This window comes from Pelobates fuscus, chromosome 5 (assembly GCF_036172605.1).
Source record: "Pelobates fuscus isolate aPelFus1 chromosome 5, aPelFus1.pri, whole genome shotgun sequence".
NCBI lineage: Eukaryota > Metazoa > Chordata > Amphibia > Anura > Pelobatidae > Pelobates > Pelobates fuscus.
Window position 1 is genome coordinate 229,360,127 of NC_086321.1, and position 16,920 is coordinate 229,377,046.

Genomic DNA, 16,920 nt, shown 5'->3' on the forward strand with positions numbered 1-16,920 from the left:
GCCAAGATATGGACATGGGGAACCATTTTTGTAGGTCCTGGTGCGCTTGGCAGAGTAGTGGTGTGTAGTTCAAGGCGTAGGTTGTGTCGAGATCTGCGGGGAGCTGGGTTCCCAGGTAGCGAATGCTTTGCGAGTTGTATCTGAATGGGTGGGCTAGGGTAGGTTGTGGTATTTCCAATGGGAGGGCTTCTTTTTTTTTTTTTTCAGATTTAGCTTGTATCCCGAGAGACTTTTATAGTGTTGCAGGAGTGTTAGTAGGGGTGGTTGGGATTGACTGGGTTCCGTGATTGTAAGCAGAATATCATCAGCATAGGCTGCCATCTTATATCCTTCATTCTTTACTCTGATACCCTGTATCGCTTGCTCATTACGTATGTTTTGGAGAAGGGATTCAAGTGATAGGGCAAATAGGAGTGGGGAGAGTGGGCCTTGCCTTGTCCCATTTTTGATCGTGAATTCTGGGTGTTTGGCGTTGGGGATGAGAAATGCGGCTGTGGGTTGGTCGTATAGGGCCATTAGGGCCTCAAGGATGGGTGTTGGGAATTAGAATTTTTGGAAGGTGGCGAAGAGGAATGGCCAGAGAGGGCGGTCGAACGCCTTTTCGGCGTCCATTGATAGGAGGAGGGTTGGGATCCGTCTGCTGTGGGCTACCCAAATTAGGTCTAGTGTGCGTCTCGTGTTGTCCCCTGCCTGTCTCGTGGGGATGAAGCCCACCTGATCGTGGTGTATTATTTTCGGAAGGAGGGGTTGGATTCGGTTAGCGAGGGTTTTGTAATTATTTTGGTGTCCACGTTGAGCAGGGAGATGGGTCGGTAGTGTCCTGGTTCTAGGTATATTTTAAATTTTAGGTTTTTTTTAAGGTGTGTCGGTACCAGAAAAGTGATGGCTCCCCCTTTTAAACTACTAGAAAAAGTTATATTACAGGTAAATCCCTTGTCTTTTGATTCAGCCTTTCCATTTTTACCTCTCATGCAGACAAGTGCAATGGGTTGTTTATTTAGTGCTGTGAAGCATTGTTGTACATAAACACTACTCAATCGCGCACTCCCAGACCCACGCGCACTCCCACACTCCCAGACCCACGCGCACTCCCACACGCGCACTCCCACACTCCCACACGCGCACTCCCACACTCCCTGACGCGCACTCCCACACTCCCTGACGCGCACTCCCACACTCCCAGACGCGCACTCCCACACTCCCAGACGCGCACTCCCACACTCCCAGACGCGCACTCCCACACTCCCAGACGCGCACTCCCACACTCCCAGACGCGCACTCCCACACTCCCAGACGCGCACTCCCACACTCCCAGACGCGCACTCCCACACTCCCAGACGCGCACTCCCACACTCCCAGACGCGCACTCCCACACTCCCAGACGCGCACTCCCACACTCCCAGACGCGCACTCCCACACTCCCAGACGCGCACTCCCACACTCCCAGACGCGCACTCCCACACTCCCAGACGCGCACTCCCACACTCCCAGACGCGCACTCCCACACTCCCAGACGCGCACTCCCACACTCCCAGACGCGCACTCCCACACTCCCAGACGCGCACTCCCACACTCCCAGACGCGCACTCCCACACTCCCAGACGCGCACACACACATACATACACACTCCCAGACGCACACACACATACATACACACTCCCAGACGCACACACACATACATACACACTCCCAGACGCACACACACATACATACACACTCCCAGACGCACACACACATACATACACACTCCCAGACGCACACACACATACATACACACTCCCAGACGCACACACACATACATACACACTCCCAGACGCACAAACACACATACATACACACTCCCAGACGCACAAACACACATACATACACACTCCCAGACGCACAAACACACATACATACACACTCCCAGACGCACAAACACACATACATACACACTCCCAGACGCACCCACATACATACATACACACTCCCAGACGCACACACACACATACATACACACTCCCAGACGCACACACACACACACATACACACTCCCAGACGCACATACATACACACTCCCAGACGCACATACATACACACTCCCAGACGCACATACATACACACTCCCAGACGCACATACATACACACTCCCAGACGCACATACATACACACTCCCAGACGCACATACATACACACTCCCAGACGCACATACATACACACTCCCAGACGCACATACATACACACTCCCAGACGCACATACATACACACTCCCAGACGCACATACATACACACTCCCAGATGCACATACATACACACTCCCAGATGCACATACATACACACTCCCAGACGCACATACATACACACTCCCAGACGCACATACATACACACTCCCAGACGCACATACATACACACTCCCAGACGCACATACATACACACTCCCAGACACACATACATACACACTCCCAGACACACATACATACACACTCCCAGACACACATACATACACACTCCCAGACACACATACATACACACTCCCAGACACACATACATACACACTCCCAGACACACATACATACACACTCCCAGACACACATACATACACACTCCCAGACACACATACATACACACTCCCAGACACACATACATACACACTCCCAGACACACATACACACACTCCCAGACACACATACACACACTCCCAGACACACATACACACACTCCCAGACACACACACACACACACACTCCCAGACACACACACACACTCCCAGACACACACACACACTCCCAGACACATACACACACTCCCAGACACACATACACACACTCCCAGACACACATACACACACTCCCAGACACACATACACACACTCCCAGACACACATACACACACTCCCAGACACACATACACACACTCCCAGACACACATACACACACTCCCAGACACACATACACACACTCCCAGACACACATACACACACTCCCAGACACACATACACACACTCCCAGACACACATACACACACTCCCAGACACACATACACACACTCCCAGACACACATACACACACTCCCAGACACACATACACACACTCCCAGACACACATACACACACACACATACATACACTCACACACTCACAGAAACACACACATACATACACTCACACACTCACAGAAACACACACTCACAGACACATACATACACTCACAGAAACACACACTCACAGACACATACATACACTCACAGAAACACACACTCACAGACACATACATACACTCACAGAAACACTCACTCACAGACATACACTCCCAGGCACAAACACACACACACACATACACTCACACACACACATACACTCACACACACACACACATACACTCACACACACACACACATACACTCACACACACACACACATACACTCCCAGACACATACACACATACACACATACACACACACACACACACACACATATACACAAGAATTATTTGTATATATTTTTTTAAATTTTAAAAATGTCCACCCAGCCTCCCTACCTCCTGGAGAACTGGCGTGGACCTGTCCCTGTGGTCCAGTGGGGCTTCAGTGCGGCCGGCTCTTGTCTCGCTGTCAGACGCGGCGAGGGAGCTGTGTTCTCTCTGCTCATGCCGGGAGCCGGAAATGACGTCATATTCCGGCTCCCGGCATCAGCAAACGGCGCGCGGCAAGAGGGAGCAGAGAGAACACAGCTCCCTCGCCGCGTCTGACAGCGAGACAAGAGCCGGCTGGGGGGGGGGGTCCTTCAGGTGGCCATTAGGCCACCTCTTGGGCCCCCCATGACATCGGGAACACAGGGGCATTTGGGGGCGGCATTCCTGCTCTAAAAAAAGTGCAGGAACGTTGTTCCCACGCGTTCCTGCAGGACTCGAGCCCTGTGTGCCTTAGGCTGGCCACAATAAATAGGTATTTTGTGTACATAGAAAAAGTATTAGATCTTTGAGTTCAGCTCATGAAAAAAATGGGGGAAAAAACAAGTGTTGCGTTTATAATTTTATTCAGTGTATATAAAAACCATAGATTTTCTCACCCCTCCTTTTCGGGTCCTCCACCAGAGGCCTTGGAGTTTGAGGGCTCTGTGCAGTATCTTACCTGTTCTTGGAACTGCACTCTTCTGGACAGCGATCTCAAATGTCCCACCTGGAATCTGTTAAAGCCACTCCCCCAACTTGGGAGTCACAGCCCCGATTGCTCCTATCGCAACTGGGACTAATACGGCCTTCACTTTCCACATCCTTTCTAGTTCTTCTTTCAGTTCTTGGTATTTTTCACCATCTCATGTTCCTTCTTCCACATGTTATAGTCACTGGGTATTACCACATCTACCACGACTGCAGTCTTCCGTTCCTTGTCTACCACCACGATGTCGGGTTGGTTGGCCAACACTTGCTTGTCTATTTGGATCTTGAAGTTCCACAGGATCTTCGCCCTGTCATTCCCAACTACCCTTTGTGGTATCTCCCATCTGGACTTAGGCAGGTCCATATTCTGTGCAGATGTTTCGGTACCCAATCCTAGCAACTTGGTTGTGTCTCTCTGTGTATGCTGTTCCTGCTAAAATCTTGCATCTGGCTACTAGGCGCTGGACTGTCTCAGAGGCCTCTTTGCACAGTCTGCACCTTGGTCTTGCCTGGTGTGGTAGACTCCAGCTTCTATTGATCTGGTGCTGAGTGCCTGCTCCTGTGCAGCTAGGATTAGTGCCTTGGTGCTGTCTTTCAATACCGCCTTTTCCAACCGCTGGTAGGATGTGAGCCACATCCACCATCTTGATGGCTTGGATCTTGTTCTTGCCATTGAGCTGGTACTTCAGGATCTTTCTGACTCTTTGGCGGTACTTGGACGTTGCTTTTCTCCTCGCCTCTTCCTCATGGTTGCGATGCATTTGTGATACCCCCAGGTACTTGTAGCTGTAATCTACATCTTCTGTTTGGCCTTATGGATCTTAAACTCCTTCTGTCCCTCTTTTTGCAATTATCCGCCCGCGCTTCTCTAGTCCGAACGACATTTCGATGTCTTTGCTGTATATCCTAGTTAGGTGGATCAGTGAGTCAATGTCCCGCTCAGTCTTGGCATACAGCTTGATGTCATCCATGAAGAGTAGGTGGCTGATGGTAGATCCACTCTTGAACCTGTATCCGTATCCACTCTTCTTGATGATCTGGCTAAGGGGGTTGAGGCCTATGCAGAAAAGCATTGAGGATAGTGCATCACCTTGGTATATGCCACATTTGATGTTCACGTTAGTTATTGGCTTCTAGAGTTGTTTTCCGCGTGCCCATCAAGTTCTTGATAAAGAATCTTATTGTCTTGTTGACCTTGTATAGAGCAAAACTTTCCAGTATCCATGTGTGTGACATTCTGTCATAGGCTTTCTTGTAGTCAATCCAGGCCGTGCACAGATTGGTCTGTCTGTTCTTAGAATCCCTTGTGACTGCTTGGTCTACCAGTAGTTGGAGTTTTGATCCTCTGGTGTTGTTTCCAATCCCCTTCTTGGTATTGCTGATCTATTGACTCATATGCCCTTGGATCTTGGAGGCTATGATGCATTACAAGAGTTTCCATGTTGTGGTGAGGCAGGTTATTGGTTCGTAGTTGGATGGTGGTGTTCCCTTGTGAGGGTCCTTCATGATCAGTATTGTTCTGCCTTGTGTTAGCCAGTTAGGGTGAGAGCCTGTTGCTAGTAGCTGGTTAATTTGTGCTGCTAGGCGTTTATGTAGCACTGTTCACTTCTTTATCCAGTAGTTGTGGATCATTTCAGGTCCTGGGGCTGACCAACTCTTCATGTGTGCTACTCTCTGGTCGATATCTTCGACTGTGATGGTGACTGGTTCCTTTTTTTTTGGTAGTGGTGTACCAAAACCAACGTACGGGTAGGCCTGTAATGAGGGCAAAAAGGTATCAAATGGGAAAAACCCTTCGTTATTGCATGCTTAGAAATCTAAATTTTTAAATGCTTTCCTGAGCTCTTTCTCAGGTTGCGGAATATATGTATTGTAAACAGAGGATTTCCATCTACCCAATCTTTTGAAAATGTGGACTGGTGTGTCCGTGCCGAAGGCTGAGGTAGCAGCCCCAATTCTAAACGAATGTCTGGAAAAGGAAGATGGGATGTGACCCAATCTCAGCAACAAGGTCCTAATGTAGAGAACAAACTTGGAGGTGGTAATTGGAGTTACAGCAAAGGAGAATTAGGTAGGTAGTTGTTGATTGTAGGAATGTATCTAATATTTTTAACAGGGCATCAGCTGTTGTTTGTAGGGAATAGTGGAGGGATGGTTAGTCTGGTTAGTTTTGGATGTTTGTAATGTGAAAATTTAGTGGTCGTTCTATTTGATAAGGTCAGATAACATGAGGCTTGTGCTAACTTCGGACTGGCGTACCACTGTAAATTCTCTGGGCCTTAAACCATAGAAGGCAATGTAAATTGCTACCTTAAAGATGGCGTTCGTGTGACTATGGAACGCTTTGGTATCCTGCAAGTCGGTTAGGCTCCTGAATATAGGCCCGTCTCTTGCTAGCCTAATGGAAGTAGGAGGACGGTCTGTTTTGTTGATGCATTTGAGGATGGTTTTGATGGGGTATGAGGTAACAAAGAGTGTGATTGTGAAATGTGGTGATGACGTGATGTTGTATTCCTGTAGGATAAAGTTTTTAATGTAGGTGGCAAAAAGAGGCAAACTCCACCATGGTCTCGATTCAGTAGTTTTCCTGCAGGTCCATAACTAGCTCTGGAAATGCTGGGATTCTGGATGGGTGTTTATTGGCAGAAGTATGTAACTTGAAAAAACCCTGAAAATGAGATCAGGACAATGTGTCAGCTGCGGTGTTAGCCATTCCCTGGAATGTGTTCACAAACCAAGTAAAACTGCAACTTGGCGGCAAGCCAGGTCAATTTATGGACCAACTGCATGATGGTCAAAGAGGAGGAGCACCCTTTGTTTACTATCTCGCATGCCGCCAAATTGTCGAAAAACACTTTACCGGCTTGTCAGACTAAAGATGACCCCTTGTAAGGGCAGCCGCCACAATAGGGTATATTTTAAATAGAGCCGATGTCTCCTTGAAGGCCTGCAAGGCACGCGTGATACAGGCCTTTGTGTGTGTTCAATCTCTGGCATTCACCATACAATAGCCAAAATGTCCAATATTACCAGAGTGCTTCCCAGCGCAAATATGGAATAAGTAAATAAACGGAGCACTCCACTGTATTTGTAAAAATGTCTAATGCAAAATCAACATTTCGACCCTCCTGCATCTTTATCAAGATTCATAACAATAAGAAAAGTGCATGAATATATACAGTATTTTAAATAGGTGACTTATCATAGGTGTGTGATTGTGCTCGTCTGTGCTCCTAAACCAGGTAGTGACCCGACAGAATGCACATGCGCGAGCACGTACAGACGTGCTTGCGCGTGGTGACAACATACGTGAAAGAATGCCCTGATGGCTAGTGTAAATAGTAACGATAGGAACCGGATACTCCACCTCGTATTTAGGAAAAGATGCAAAACCAATTTTTCCCCACCATAACCTATTTGGATTTTGCTTCCCAAGCACTACCAAGCCTCAATAAGCAAACCAGTAACCAACCTCATCCTGATGAGTTGCATTAACAACGAAACAGCTGTCCATGAGTTTTTCACTGGTTTTACTTCTTTTCCTAAATTGTGTTCCAAGCAGTTGTATACTGCAAACACAGATTAAAAGGAATCCATTTTTAAAATGGAATGAGTAAAACATGTGATTCTTTGTTAAACTAATTTGCATACGCCCGCCCAGAATCCTTTGCGGTTGTAACATCATTGCAGATTTGGGATTTCTGTGGGAAAGCAAGTCTTATGGCTTGGCTGGTGTGCAGATTTTTGTTTATTTATATATATATATATATATATATATATAATCAACAAATCTTCACGTCTTATTGGATTTGTTTTAAAATTAGATCTAATTGAAGATTTTATCACAGACTGTGAGTGCATCTAGTATTTGTTGTAATTTCAGCTTGTGTGCAGGGACGAAAAGTGTTCTTATTTATTTATTTATTTATTTATTTTATATATATATATATATATATATATATATATATATATATATATATTTTACACACATAAATAGCCAATCACGTGTGTGTGTATAATAAATAAATATATATATATATATATATATATTATATACACACACACACACACACACACGTGATTGGCTATTTATGTGTGTATTAGTGGTTAATTACATATGGGTGAATGTATTTGCCGTTAATGATATGTGGCTAATCAGGTGCGTGAGTGTGTGTTTGCCACGGTTTATTTAAAAAACTAATTCCCATCCTGCTGGCTAATTTGGGTTAGTTATTGCTAATGCTATTTTTTTCCCATGACCATTTCAAATCTGGGAACTGGAGAAGTGACAAGGGAATTACAAATTGTAGACCAAAATAGCTAAGTGGGGAGATATTTGCAGTTAGTTGTTTTGGCCTTGGTATTTGCAATGGACTTCTTAATTTATAATAGGCCTTTGCTTCTGGGCAGATATTTGGAATTTGGCTTACTGTGGCCTGAATGCTCCACAAAACAAATAGAAATGTTTATGACTTTCTTTTACCGGGTGAGCTGCAATTGTGATGCCAGAATGTAGGGGGAAATTAGCCATTATCAAATATGTATAAATATCAACAGTATCTCCTTTGACAGCTGTGGATTTAATGTTTACCCATCTTTGCTGGGTTCTTTCTGTATGTATTATCACAGTGAATGTAGGCAAGTTTTTGTATGAAGTAAATTTGTATGAAGTAAATTTGTATATTAAAGGAACACTATAGTCACAAAAACAACTTTATCTTAAATTATTATCATGTTATTATTTATCTAGCGCCATCAAATTCCGCAGCGCTTTACAATGGGTGGACAAACAGACATGCAGTTGTAACTAGACAAGTTGGACACACATGAACAGAGGGGTCTGAGGGCCCTGCTCAATGAGCTTACATGCTAGAGGGAGTGGGGTAAAGTGACACAAAAAGGTAAGGGTAGTATTAGATTAGTGACAGTTGCAAAAGAGGAATCAGTTGGGAGCTATTAACAGTTAAAGGAACACTGTAGGCATCCAGACCACTTCAGTTCATTGAAGTGGTCTGGGTGCAGTGTCCCTATTGCCCTTAGTGCTGCAATGTTAAGTATTTCAGTTCCAGAGAAACTACAATGTTTACATTGCAGCACTTAGTCAGCCTCTAGTTGCTGTCTACCAGACAGCCACTTGAGGGCTTCCTGGTTTGAAATGGACCTTTGGTCTGGTATCTGACGCTGGACGTCCTCACGCTCTGCATGAGGACCTCCAGCGTCAGATTTTTTTCTTCATATGAAAGCATTGATTCAGTGCTTTCCTACGGAGAGGTCTAATGCCGCATGCGCATTAGAGCCCACTTGTTGCAGGACAGAGAAGTCGCTTTGACTATTTCTGGCACTAGAGTATCCCTTTAACTAAGCACTTTTGGTGTATAGAACATGCCCCTGCAATCTCACTATTCAATTCTCGGCCATTTAGGAGCTAAATCAGTTTGTTTATACAGCCTAGTCACACCTCCCTGCATGTGACTTGCACAGCCTTCCTAAACACTTCCTCTAATGAGAGATGTTATGACATTTCCTTTATTACAAATTCTATTTAATTTGTTATCTCTTGCTCTGTTAAAAGCTTGCTGGACACTGCAGGAGCCTCCTGTATGTAATTAAAGTTAATTTTACAGAGCAGGAGATAAAAACTTTTAAAGTAAGTCACATCTGTTTGCAAATGAAACCATTTTATTTTCATGTAGGCTGTGCCAGCCACAGCAAGGGGAGGTGTGGCAAGGACTGCATAAAACAGAAACAAGAGTGAATTAACACCTAAATGGCATTGAATTAAATCTGCAGAGGCATGATCTATACACCAAAACCACTTCATCACGCTAACATTGCCTTGGTGACTATAGTGTCCCTTTAATGCTGATGTTTGAATGCAGGAGATCTGTTTGTGTGTAGTGTTAACATTTAAATCAGGAGTATGTGTAGTGTTTGTGTTTGAGTGCAAGGATTTTTATGTAATGTTAGTGTAGGCATGTAGTGGTGTGCTTGCATGTAATGTTGTCATGTGAATGCAGGGGTGTGTTTGTGTGTAATATTGGTGATTGCATACAAATGTGTATTCACAAATGCATATGCACTGCCATACACACCTACATACAGGGCCCATTGCTATACATAGAAATGCATATACATTGCCACACAGATGCCCACAAACCTATATACACATGGATATACTACGTAAGATTCACACAGATCCACCTGTACCGATTCATTCACTGACACACATGCACAAATACCGATTCATTCACTGACAAAGATGCATATACTGACACACAAATACGGACACATGCATACACTGACATACTTACCCTCTCTATCAGTCCAAATGAGCCTGCCTGCGCCCTGCCTCCATTGGCTCCGCCGCCCCTGGTGGTCCAGGGCTGCAGTTGCTGTTGTTGTTTCCCTGGTGGTCCAGTAGTGATATGTCATTCCCTCCAAGTAAACCTATGATATCTGACGCTTGGGCTTCTGACGCTCGGGCTTGAGTCAGTGTGCTGGCTGGGAATCCTCTCTGCTGCGCTCTGACTCACTAATTGAGCACGGGAAGGAGAGTAAATCATAGAGGGTTATTGGAAGGGATGCAAAGTGTCGCATATCACCACTGGACCACCAGCGACCTGGCTGAGGAGTGGAGCCGATGCTGGGCTCTTTGCAGGGCAAATGAAGTAGCGTAAGCTGCCTGCTGACATGCTGAACTCCAAGTCATAGCAGAAACTGCCATGTTTACAAATGGGTTAATCCAGCCTCTAGTGGCTGTCTCATTGACAGCCGCTAGAGGCGCTTCTGACTGTGATTTTCACAATGAGAAGACGCCAGCGTCCATAGGAAAGCATTGAGAATGCTTTCCTATGGACTGGCTGAATGCGCCTGGCTCTTGCTGCGCATGCGCATTCAGCCGATGACGGCCAAAGGAGGAAGAGAGCCCGGCGCTGGAGAAAGGTGAGTGTTTAACCCCCTTCTTCCCCCCTCAGTCCCGCAGGAGTGGGACCCTGAGGGTGGGGGGAACCCTCAGGGCAATATAGTGCCAGGAAAACGAGTTTGTTTTCCTGGCACTGTAGTGGTCCTTTAACCCCTTAAGGACCAAACTTCTGGAATAAAAGGGAATCATGACATGTCACACATGTCATGTGTCCTTAAGGGGTTAAGTCTAGGATAGCCTTATGCCTATCCCACGCATGCTTAAACTCCTTTACTGTGTTTACCTCTACCGCTTCAGCTGGAAGGCCATTCCATGTGTCCACTACTCTCTTAGTAAAGTAATACTTTCTGAAATTATTTTTAAACCTTTGCCCCTCTAATTTAGGACTATGTCCTCTTGTTGTGGAAGTTTATCTTTTTTTTTTTTTTCTTTCTTTCTTAAATATAGTCTCCTCCTTTACTGTTTTGATTCCCTTTATGTATTTAAATGTTTCATATCCCCTCTGTCTTGTCTTTCCTCCAAGCTAAACATGTTAAGATCCTTTAAATAAATCATTCCTGGACACGGAGCGATAACCTAGAGAAAGAGAGAACCAATGAGAGAGGCTACATGAAACGCATGTGGGAAGTATGGATCAATAAGGAAGTGCCTTTAGTAGCTGTCTGCCTTTAACTGAGTTTTTCTGATTAAAAAATACTCCTCAAGAACAGAGAAGAAAGAAGGAGGTGGGGGGAAAGTAATGCATCTCAAGAGGAAACATGGAATTTAAGGCACACTCTGGGCCAGCAATTTTACTACAGAATTTAACCATCTTAGGACAGATACACCACATATGGCAATAAGATTTTGCAATGTAATATTTTTATATTTCAGTATATATTTACATTTCATCACAGGATTTAAATTTATCGCCATTAATTGATCATTTGCTGATAAATAATGTGCTTTAAATTAAGCCATTGGTATAAAGGTACACTGGTGATAAATCATCTTTTCAGCATTACTTTGTAATTACATGTACTCCATTCCCTGCTTTTTTACTTTGATTACCCAATGGTGTCCTTTGTTCACATCATTAAAGTAATTAGTAAATTAGAGCGTTGGCTTTATTAACTGGTCTGAATAATACAGAATAAAACAGTATATTCCGTGGCGCTAAGAGAAAGCAGCTAGAACACACTTAATGGGAATAATCACAAAATCCCACAACAAGAAGTGAATACAAACCACAAAAGTAGTGTGCAGCGCAGATATGTGATACCACAAATAGGATGCAATACATGCACAGTGGAGGTGTATATAACCAATAGAAAACACACCAATATACCCCAAGTATAGACAGGATCAGATGGTAGCCAGAAATCAAATGTTGGAAAGTTCAATAACACATCCCATTTCTGAGAGCCTGTTTCGGGTAATAGCGTTTGTAGAAAATGATCCAAAGGGTTTTCCTCTGTATGAAGCTTGTTCCTCGAAGTAAATGATGTAGAACAGGCACACAAATTGAAAGGCAAGTATTCACATTTATTTATAAAAAATATAAAAGTCTTACATAGAAGTTGTAGTAATGCCGTTCACAGGAAGATACCATAAGCACAACGCGTTTCAACAAACTCACTCGTCTTCCTCAGGTGCAGTAGTTGACAACAAGCTTCAAATACATTTAAATACAAAGATTGGCGCGGGAAACGGCTACTTCCAACCCGCCCCCTTCGCCTGATAGCCAATCAACGATGAAGCCTCTCATCCTCCTTTGGTCCTGTGGGGTTGCTGTAGCCGCGGACATTTTCTTCCGGTTTCGGAGCTTCCTGCTTTACTTCCGGTTTCCATGCGTTCCACAGGTAGCCAATCGTAATGTTCATGTGTTACAAAAAATCACGCATACTGTCCCCAGATGTTAATACTGTGAGAATCACAGCTTATAGTCCATTAGTATCCATAACGGAGTCCATTCATAAATAAAGGCAAACGTATAGTAATTATTAGAAAATACATATATATAAAATAGAGGATAATACATAAAAAACCTATACAATATTCATATTAAAAAAACATTAAATCAAATATAGTTATACATATCAAAATCAATGTTTAACCCATGAAGAGAGAGGGTTTCCAAATCGAAGATCCATCTCATTTCCGTCTTGTTGAGGATCCTCAAATGGTCACCCCCTCTCCAGGGTTTTAAAACCTTCTGAATCCCCATAAAGTGCAGGGCTTTTGTTTTTGTGACATTTGGTTAGTAACCAGTGATGTGAGCAGTCTGTATACTATTATTGAACACCATAAAGGCTGTGAAGCAGTAGAGTATTTTTTGAGGAAGTCTTATTCCTTTAAGGATCAACAGACTGTATTATTAGGGGCATTCAAATGATTTTACAAAACAACTTTTTGGGGGTTTGAGGATAATTTTTAAATTCAGAAGAGGGGTACCGCCATGGGGACCAAGTTCGCACCCAGCTATGCCAATTTGTTCATGGCATATTGGGAAGAGTCATTCATCTATGCTGAGCATGGCTGGAGTGCGAACTTGGTCCTTTATAGGTGGTACATTGATGATATTTTTTCATTTGGAAGGGTGATTTACCTTCTCTTAATTATGTTTTTGTCCATCTTAATGCTAACTCTTGGGGCATTAAACTTCTGAGATTAGTAATCAAGAAGTTCATTTAAGGATTTTTGTCAATAATAATAATATTATGACCGTCAACATCAATAGTTATATTGATTGTGACAGTTGCCATTTCAAGCCTTGGCTTTCTAATGTCCCCAAGGGTCAATTTATAAGACTTAAAAGGAATTGCATGGAGGAAGACACTTTTTTTAGACCAATCTGAAGTTTTAAAATTCTTTTTTTTTACCAAAAAGGAAACGAGAAAGATGCCATAGAACAACAATTTAAAGCAGTTTGCACTAAAGCTAGAGAAGAACTTTTAACCTATAGAAAAAGTTTCCTTTACTTGTGATTTTAATTCCCAGAGTTATTCTTTTCATAAAATTAAAAAAAAAAACATTGGCATATTTCAAAACAAAATGAGGACCTGCACACCTTTATAGGAGATAAACCACGGGTAGTGTACAGGGGTGCTAACAATTTAAAAAATATTTTAACTCATAGTTGTATACCTAAGAAAATAGGATCAAATATGGATGTACATGGAAATGCCTTAAAGGGTTTTTATAACTGCGGAAATTGTAGGGCCTGTAAAACTAGTAGAATTTTGACTAGAAAAACAGAAAAATGTCAGTCCAATATAACAAAAAAGGAATAATAAGTGTTAAAGAATTTATAACTTGCAGTTCTAATAATATTATTTATTAACGTGCATATGTGGCTTGCAATATTTTGGGCGGACTATCAGACCATTGAAGATTAGAATTAGCGAACATTTAAGAAACATACAGAATGGGGTATTAACCCATTCTGTATCTGAACATATTCACCAAAATCATAATGGAGGGGATTCAGAAGGTTTTAAAACCCTGGAGAGGGTGTGACCATTTGAAGATCCTCAACAAGACGGAAATGAGATGGATCTTCGATTTGGAAACCCTCTCTCAATGGAAACCTCATGGGTTAAACATTGATTTTGATATGTAGAACTATATTTGATTTAATGTTTTTTTAATATGAATATTGTATAGGTTTTTTTATATATTATCCTCTATTTTATATATATATATGTTTTTTTCTAATAATTACTATATGTTTGCCTTTATTTATGAATGGACTCCGTTATGGATACTAATGGACTATAAGCTGTGATTCTCACAGTATTAACATCTGGGGACAGTATGCGTGATTTTTGGAACGCATGAACATTGCAATTGGCTACCTGTGGAACACATGGAACCCGGAAGTAAAGCATGAAGCTCCGAAACCGGAAGAAAATGGCTGCGGCTACAGCAACCCCACAGGACCAAAGGGGGATGAAAGATTTCATCGTTGATTGGCTATCAGGCAAAGGGGGCAGGTTGGAAGTACCCGTTTCCCGCGCCAATCTTTGCATTTAAATGTATTTGAAGCTTGTTGTTAACTACTGCACCTGAGGAAGACGAGTGAGTTCGTCGAAACGCGTTGTGCTTATGGTATCTACCTGCGAACGGCATTACTACAACTTCTTTGTAAGACTTTTATATTTTTTTTTATAAATAAATGTGAATACGTGCCTTTTAATTTGTGTGCCTGTTCTGCATCATTTACTTCAAGGAACAAGCTTCATACAGAGGAAAACCCTTTGGATCATTTTCTACAAACGCTACTACCCGAAACAGGCTCTCAGAAATGGCTACCATCTGATCCTTTTTATACTTGGGGTATATTGGTGTGTTTTTCTATTTGGTATATACACCACCACTGTGCATGTATTGCATCTTATTTGTGGTATCACATATCTGCGCTGCACACTACTTTTGTTGTTTGTATTCACCAGTCTGAATAAAACTGAAACTAGATTGGGGTTCGGATGAGGTAGATGAGTTTACAATTTCGTAGATTGTGCGTGTAGTAAGTCACCAAACATTTACAGAATTTACTCATCTGTCATGCAGGTTTGAGGAAGGTAGACTCAATGCATGTCTTTAGTTGTACCCACCGTAGAGCCTCATATGCTCAGAACCACAGCAGATCGTGTTAAACGTGTCTACACCGAAAATAAGATATATGGAGATTTAGTGGTATAAATTTATATATGACAAATTCTGCATTCAACCTAAATGTAGTGTAAAAAGCTTACTGTGCATGTTTTAAAAAACAAAACAAAACTCTTTACAATAATCCAGGAGCACTCACAGGACCTTCACGTGGAAACCCCCCCAACAATTTTAATGTGAAAAAAATATATATATACAGTACTTAAAATAAAATATGCTGCCAAAAAGTCCCAAAACCGCTGCAAAAAAATTCCAGAATGGCTCCAAAACTCTATGCACAAAACGCTCCTACACCTCCACACTGGATGCCACGTGCTACCTACAGGCTCCAGCATGCACGGGGGCGTCGCTATAACCCTCCCAGGTGCAATGCATCCTGGGGAAACTTGCTTCGTATTGCAAAAAAATTTGTAAACCGTGGCATTTTCAATGGATTTTCATTTGCAAACCGAAAATTATGTTTATCGAGGTACCACTGTATAAAGAAAATATGTTTTGTCCATCAACTCACATATTTGTCAATTAACATAATTTTTTAATTGCTAGTTGCTAGTAATTTAGCTAGCACTATGTATATAGGACATTTTATGCTTTCTAACATGCCGCCTCGTTTTCATCCCAAGTTCACGTTAACAAAAACATGCCACATATTACTGTTGGTACAGCTTCCTATTGACTCTCTTACAGGAACACTTTAAGCACCGTAATCACTTCATCACTGAAGTGATTATGGTGCTTGGAGACCATGTTGTGGAATGGAAAGAGCTGCAGTGATAGTCTGAGAGTGTCAGCTCAGCTAAGGCTCTGAGCTTATTACTGGGTACCCATATTGAGAGCTAGTTAAAAAAAAATATATGTAAGATTACTCCCAACAGGCGGCCAGTGGTACACTGAGAGCATCAGCACTAAGGAAAGGTAGTGTGTCATGTGCCTCGCGAAACTACGTCTGTGTTAAACTGGTAAAACAATGAAAGTTAAGATAATGCCCAGGTACTCCAGCTGCTCAGACTGAAAATGCAGTCATTTTCAATAATTTTACCATGTGCAATAATTCTTACAACAAATAATTTTTCACAAGTTTTACATCCTTTTAATGCTGATATTGAGGACAGAAATTCACAAGGGAACAATATAGTGTCAGGAATACAAAAATGTATTCCTGACACTATAATTGTAAACACCAATTATAGTTATAGCTTGCTGGCCCA

At 42.7% G+C, this 16,920-nt stretch overlaps 1 protein-coding gene across 3 annotated transcripts in view; it reads left to right on the plus strand.

The window, feature by feature from the left end:
• Positions 1-16,920, plus strand: part of JAK2 (Janus kinase 2) — a 274,226-nt gene that overhangs the window by 63,281 nt on the left and 194,025 nt on the right. The window lies entirely within an intron of this gene.